Source organism: Cyprinus carpio, chromosome B1 (genome assembly GCF_018340385.1).
Source record: "Cyprinus carpio isolate SPL01 chromosome B1, ASM1834038v1, whole genome shotgun sequence".
In the NCBI taxonomy this organism is placed as follows: Eukaryota; Metazoa; Chordata; class Actinopteri; order Cypriniformes; family Cyprinidae; genus Cyprinus; species Cyprinus carpio.
In genome coordinates, this window is record NC_056597.1 from 36,664,918 (window position 1) to 36,671,960 (window position 7,043).

Consider the following 7,043-nt stretch of genomic DNA (forward strand, 5'->3'; position numbering starts at 1 on the left):
TTGCTTATCTCAGTTTGGTTAAATTCAGCTCTCCTTTAAGGTAACCCTTGAAATTGCATTGCAGAACTTTTTCCATGCAAGCACATTGCATGGAAAGATACTTTCTCATTGCGGTTGTTTTCAGCATGCCTTAGACTTATTTTTAAACATTTGAAATATAATTACTATGCTAAGCAAATTACTTAGCATAGTAATTTGCACGTTTTCTTCCCAAAGCCCCACAAAGTCGTCAGATCCTGCTAAAGATGCTCAAGGCGTATGTGAAGTGCCTGCACTGATGGGCGATTCTCTTAGTAGTGTTGGGTGTTGAAGCCCTGAAGGCTTCGAGTTTGTTTGTTTTGCGGTGGCAGATGAGAAAGCTGTTGATTTTATGTAGCAGAACCGGTCTGCGAAAATGGTTTTTAAAGCCAGAATCGAAGGTTGAGCCGACACGTGTGCTGATTAATGTGTATGCATGTCAAGCTGTGTGACATTCACTCAGCTGTATGGATTTACTGTGACATTTCAATGAGATACTGTGTAGATCTGAGGCAAAAACAAAACCCTTTCATCCCTTTTCAAAAGAATATCAGTTACTCTTGAAGGTGTAGGTCACCTCGACTGACCTTTGTGCGCATCTAGAAATACAATACTGGATTTTTTATTCATATAACATAGTTAACGTACTTTTTAAAATATAAAGGTTTGTAATGGCATTTAATGTGAACACACAGCTTTGATTGACGTTTTCAATACAATATTTGCACAGTAAAAAATGCTGTCAACCCACATTAAACAATTGCATTCTAGGGGGTGTTTAGTGTCGAAAAGGAGGTCTAGAAATGTTTCTTTGTTAACTCGAATCCATTTAATGATTATACTTGTGGCAATGCTTAAGAAACCTGTTTGAAAATGGTGATTAGTTTTTTGCAGTTTAGTATGTCAGCCAATGATGCAGCTGATGCTAAAACTTGTGAATGTGGGATTTTACAATACAATACAAGACTGATTTTCCAGTTTATTGGACTGATTCGTTTGTTTGACTTGTTGGACTAATCAGACTACACTTGTTGCCCAGCATGTTTGTTTTTGTGCACAACACAAGAGAAAGATATTTGTATCATTTTTGCCTTGCCCAATCTGCCTCTCTCAACACATTCAGTTCAGATTTGATTACTTGCTGTTTTGCAATAGATTCACTATTGTTGTTTGCTATTCTGTCCGCATCAGTGGAAAAACAGACATTCAACAACCATTAATTGGCCTGAATTTAATGAGAATCATTTGCTTCAGATATTTCCTTCTGCACACAAGTTAATGAATTTTTGTCTCTGTTTACCTTTATTCTTGTCATCAAGCTCTCAGTGTGTATTTTACTACGGGTTTTGTTGAATGTGTTTGTTTGAGAGACTTGTATGAGCCAATGAACCTTTTCTTGAGCTTGTTTGTGTGTGTGGACTGACCTATTAACCAAATGTCTTTTTAAATGTTTCTGAATGTTTGCTTCTTTCTTTCTTCTCTCTCTCACGAATCTGCTCAGCGGTCTCTTGCCCCAGGGAGAGGTTGCCCAATGGGACGACCCTGAAGCGGGCTCCATAGCTACTAACAAGCCGGCGTCCCGCCACTTCTATCCAATTGCCCTTCTTCTTGTCAGCTCCCACCTGCTGGTGGTGTGGCTCATTTTAAGTCTTGTTTTTTTGCTTGCAAAATACCAATAAACCGCTGATTATGCCATAACTGAGCTACGTCTAACTTCTTACTTGCTTCTTACTTGTCTTCACGAATAACACTTTGATTTCTGATTTTCATTCGGGGGTGCTCTGGGTATTTATGGAAGCCGTTTTTTTGCCAAGGAATTAAGAAAAAAAAAAAACTAAATAGAAAAGACATCAGCTTTTTGTCTCACAATTCAGAATTTTTCTCTCTGCATTCTTAGATTATATCTTGCAATTCAGACTTTCTTTTTCTCTGAATTCTGAGTTTATATACCGCAATTTAGACTTTTTTTCCTGAATTCTGAGTTTATATACCGCAATTTAGACTTTTTTTCTTGAATTCTGAGTTTATATCTCACAACTAACTTTTTTCTGAATTCTAAGTTTATATACCGCAATTTTGACTTTTTTTCTTGAATTCTGAGTTTATATCTCACAACTAACTTTTTTCTGAATTCTAAGTTTATATCTAACACAACTTTGACTTTTTTTCTGAATTCTAAGTTTATATCTCACAACTAACTTTTTTCTGAATTCTAAGTTTATATCTTACAACAATTTTGACTTTTTTTCCTGAATTCTGAGTTTTATATACCGCAATTTTAGACTTTTTTCTAAATTCTAAGTTTATATCTCACAACTAACTTGTTTCTGAATTCTAAGTTTATATCCGCAATTTAGACTTTTTTTTCCTGAATTCTAAGTTTATATCTTACCGCAACTGACTTTGATTGACTTTTTTTATGTTTTTATCTTACAACTAACTTTTTTCTGAATTCTAAGTTTATATCCCACAACTAACTTTTTTCTGAATTCTAAGTTTATATCTCACAGCTAACTTTTTTCTGAATTCTGAGTTTATATACCGCTTTTTGTCTTTTTTGACTTTTTTTTTTTAGACTCCTGAATTCTGAGTTTATATACCGCAATTTTGACTTTTTTTCCTGAATTCTGAGTTTATATACCGCAATTTTGACTTTTTTTCTGAATTCTAAGTTTATATCTTACAACTAACTTTTTTCTGAATTCTAAGTTTATATCTTACAACTAACTTTTTTCTGAATTCTAAGTTTATATCTCACAACTAACTTTTTTCTGAATTCTAAGTTTATATAACCACAATAACTTTTTTCTGAATTCTTATCTTACAACTAACTTTTTTCTGAATTCTGAGTTTATATACCGCAATTTTGACTTTTTTTCCTGAATTCTGAGTTTATATACCGCAATTTAGACTTTTTTTCCTGAATTCTGAGTTTATATACTAACTTTTTTTTTTTTTGTATTTTTATTTTATATCTTACAACTAACTTTTTTCTGAATTCTAAGTTTATATCTTACAACTAACTTTTTTCTGAATTCTAAGTTTATATACCGCAATTTTGACTTTTTTTCTGAATTCTGAGTTTATATACCGCAATTTTGACTTTTTTTCTGAATTCTAAGTTTATATCTTACAACTAACTTTTTTCTGAATTCTAAGTTTATATCCAGCAATTTTGACGTTTTTCTCTGATTTTTGAGTTTATATACCGCAATTTTGACTTTTTTTCCTGAATTCTGAGTTTATATACCGCAATTTAGACTTTTTTTCCTGAATTCTGAGTTTATATACCGCAATTTTGACTTTTTTTCTCTGAATTTGGAGTTTATATCTCACAACTAACTTTTTTCTGAATTCTAAGTTTATATCTCACAACTAACTTTTTACTGAATTCTGAATATTTGACACCGCAATTTTGACTTTTTTTCTCTGAATTTGGAGTTTATATCTCACAACTAACTTTTTATATACCGCAATTTTGACTTTTTTTCTCTGAATTTGGAGTTTATATCTCACAACTAACTTTTTTCTGAATTCTAAGTTTATATCCAGCAATTTTGACGTTTTTCTCTGATTTTTGAGTTTATATCCCACAATTTTGACATTTTTTTGACTGATTTCTGAGTTTATATTTCACAATTCAGAGAAAAGGTTAGAATTTATGAGGTAAAAAATCTCAAAATTCGAAGAAAAAAGTCTGAATTGCAAGATAAAAGGTCGCAATTACCTTTTTATTTAATTTAAATGTTTTTATCCTGTGGAGGAAACAGGTTTTCATAGGAATTTAATGTAACACAGCTACTTACAAAACAAGTAGTTTCACTTTTAGCACTCATGCTACTAACGATTATGGTAATATTTAATAGTTCAGTCCCTCGTGTCTTTCCACCCTTATGTTATTTTCTCTGTGAAACACAATGTCTCATACAGGTTTGGAATGGTATTTTGATCTCAAATGGAAAGCATTTTAGCAGCTGCACATGATTTTTTGTCAGAAGGAAGTGAGGATGTGTTTGTTGTTTTTTGTCACGCTCTAAATGCAGCATGAATGTCACATTTCTCTGTTGCATTGGGCTTTCATAATTAAAGTTGAATTGAAAGTATTTCCTCATGCTTTGCATATTAACATGCAGGTACAAACACCTTTTCATAGCCATTTTGGGTCTTTTATGATTTCATCCTCATCATAGCATACATATCATTCCTTTCCTTTTCTTTCTTTTTCATCTTCCCCTCATCAGAGAAGGCTGCCGGATTGAGAATGTGCAAAAGAATATAAAGTGCAGAAAATATGCTTTCAACATGCTCCAGCTGATGGCCTTTCCCAAATACTACCGGCCACCAGAAGGGACGTACGGCAAGGTGGACTCCTGAAATGCAGCACCATTATTTTTACTCTTAACATACTATATATACAGTGGGGTTCAAAAGTCCACATTGAAAGGGATTCAAAATGCTACTATATTATATATATATATATATATATATATATATATATATATATATATATATATATATATATATATATATATATATATATAATGACAGCAAAACCAAATACTATACAAATACAAATACCCATTTTTACTATACAGTCTCTTGACTTTTGGACCCCGCTGTACATACGTGTGTTTTTGTGTTCATAAGTTCATTTCATAAACATATATAACAGAAAAGTGTTTTGTTTAATATATATATAAAAAAAATGGCCTACTGAAAAGGACATACTCTTGTTTTATGGTTTTTAAAAAAGAATGCAGTGCATTATTTAAAAATAATTTAAAAATACTAAATGTAAACTGTAATGAATATACATTATTTACATGTAAATCGTCAAATGTGTACAAAGGTTTTCCATCAAAAGTAAAAAGTGAGCAATTTACAAGAATTGTCTGAATATGTAGCTTTGAATGCCAAGTAAAATGTTTGCTGGCTGTCATATCAGTTTAGATTCATCACATGCCTGTATGTGTCTCATGACCAGAGATTGTGTTTTGTTGTTATTGTTCTGTTTTTGTACTGAGGTATTTCTGAAAGTGCGTACTGTATGTTTTTATATTGGCATAAAGCCATTTCACTTTCAGTTTTTGGACATATTTCCATAACAGCCTACAGCTTGCTTTTGCACACGGTGTGCATTAATCTGAAGTTTACATAATATGCTCTCTATTTTCTGCAAGCTGCAAAAGAACACTCACTCTCTTGTGCTAAAAGGCCTCATAACAAATGTCACGTGTGTGTACGAACAACAAAGCAATTCATGCTGACATTATAGTTCAGTAGCCTAAATTCCGCTGAACCTGCTCATCTGCATAAATCCGTGATGCTAATGGCTGGAAATATCGATCTCAAATTTAAAATCAATCACTTTAGGTCGCTATGTTGCTGAAGATCACTGTAGAGGTCATTGCACACTCAATTTTTGTATTCGTTATCCTAAAAATTTGTCATGCACAGAAACCCTGCACACTGAGTCCGATGTGGATTAATTAAAAAATTGTTTTTGCAAAACATGACTCTTTACCCTAGGCCCTCTCCCTCTCATAGAAAATGAACTTACTACCAGCCTAGTTTCTCTTCTAAAAGTCATCTTTGACACTTCCTAATCCAGCCTCAAGGCGATCACACACTGGATGAGAAGCTCACCACGTCTTTAATATTCCAACACATTGTTTTCTATTAGTGTATGCAAATGTGACCAGAAATCCCCGGTTTTGGTTTCCTGTCTCCGGAAATGCCTCCATTTTACAGCACGTTCAAAACAGCCCTCAAATACACTGTAAAGAAAAAAAAGTATGTGTAGCTAGTATATTCACCAGCAGAGGGCGCTGCGAGCTACACTGATAAGATCTCGTGTCGCTATTTTTTTAGCCATGAAGAACTACCCTGGATGAGAGCAGAGCGCTATTATCATCAATTATCAAAAAAGACAGTTATCCCTTTTAAGTAGTCACATTTTAAATTATTTACGCAATTAAAGCAATATTGACTGTGTGTACAGATCTGATCAGAGTGCGGGATAGTTTTGCGAAACATGAGTGAAAGCATAAAATTATTTTAATTGTTACATTAAAGCATTTTGTCTTCAAATGAACAATGCAGTATAATACACCTAATTAGCCGAATTAAGTTGAATCTCTAAAAGCGCAAACAAAATTACATTTTAAAAAAGTTCTGAAAAAGTGATTACCTATATTATAACTGGGGGGGGGGGGGGAGTATGATTTCAGCTATATCCACCCCTCTGACTGAATATGATGTATTGATTAAGATAAGAATAAGTCAAAAATAAATATTTGCATAGCCTTTGGAAACTTATAATCTGTTCCCTCCAAAAGTAGTGGCAAACATTTCTCTTATATTAGTACCTGTTCGTTCATAAGCACAGCAGTTTGTAACTTTCTGACTGAAAACAGTCCCCGGCTTTCCTCAAACTGCTGACTCAGGATGGTGTTTTAATTCACATGAAGATCAGTGTATAGAAGTGCTGCAGATCCTTCAACAGAATGTCATGAAGGTCAAAAGAAAGCCAACAGCCTGCAGCATCAAACCACCTCAACATCATTATCGGGTAAGCAGCTAAATGATGACATTAATCCAGACATTAATAATATTGGATGGCAAATTTGAACGCAACTCATGAAAACGAGGTGGTAAGTATAGAACCTTGTTTCCACCACAAATAAAAAAGAAATAAAAAACATATAGTGACATCTCACAGCTATGATCAATTGCGGCAAGATTATATCTCAAATATCTGACTTCTCAGAGTTTAGATCTCCCAATTCACATTCTGAGTCTTTTTTAATTTTTTTATTTTGTGGTGGAAAAAAAAAACGGATCAGAAATTCGGAGGAAAAAAGTCTATAGTGCAAAATGTAAACATACCGATGTGAAAGGTCAGAACTGTGAGATATAAACAAAATCTAAAGAAAAAGTCACAATTATCATTCCTCATTGAAATTAAAAAAAGATGTAAACACAGAATTCAAAGAAAAACTCAAAGAGTTGCAATAAAAAATGTG

The 7,043-nt window shown here is 33.2% G+C and overlaps 1 pseudogene; it reads left to right on the forward strand.

Moving 5' to 3' along the window:
• LOC109086071 overlaps window positions 1-5,529 on the forward strand; it is a 137,775-nt pseudogene extending 132,246 nt beyond the window's left edge.
• The last annotated feature ends 1,514 nt before the right edge of the window (window positions 5,530-7,043 follow it).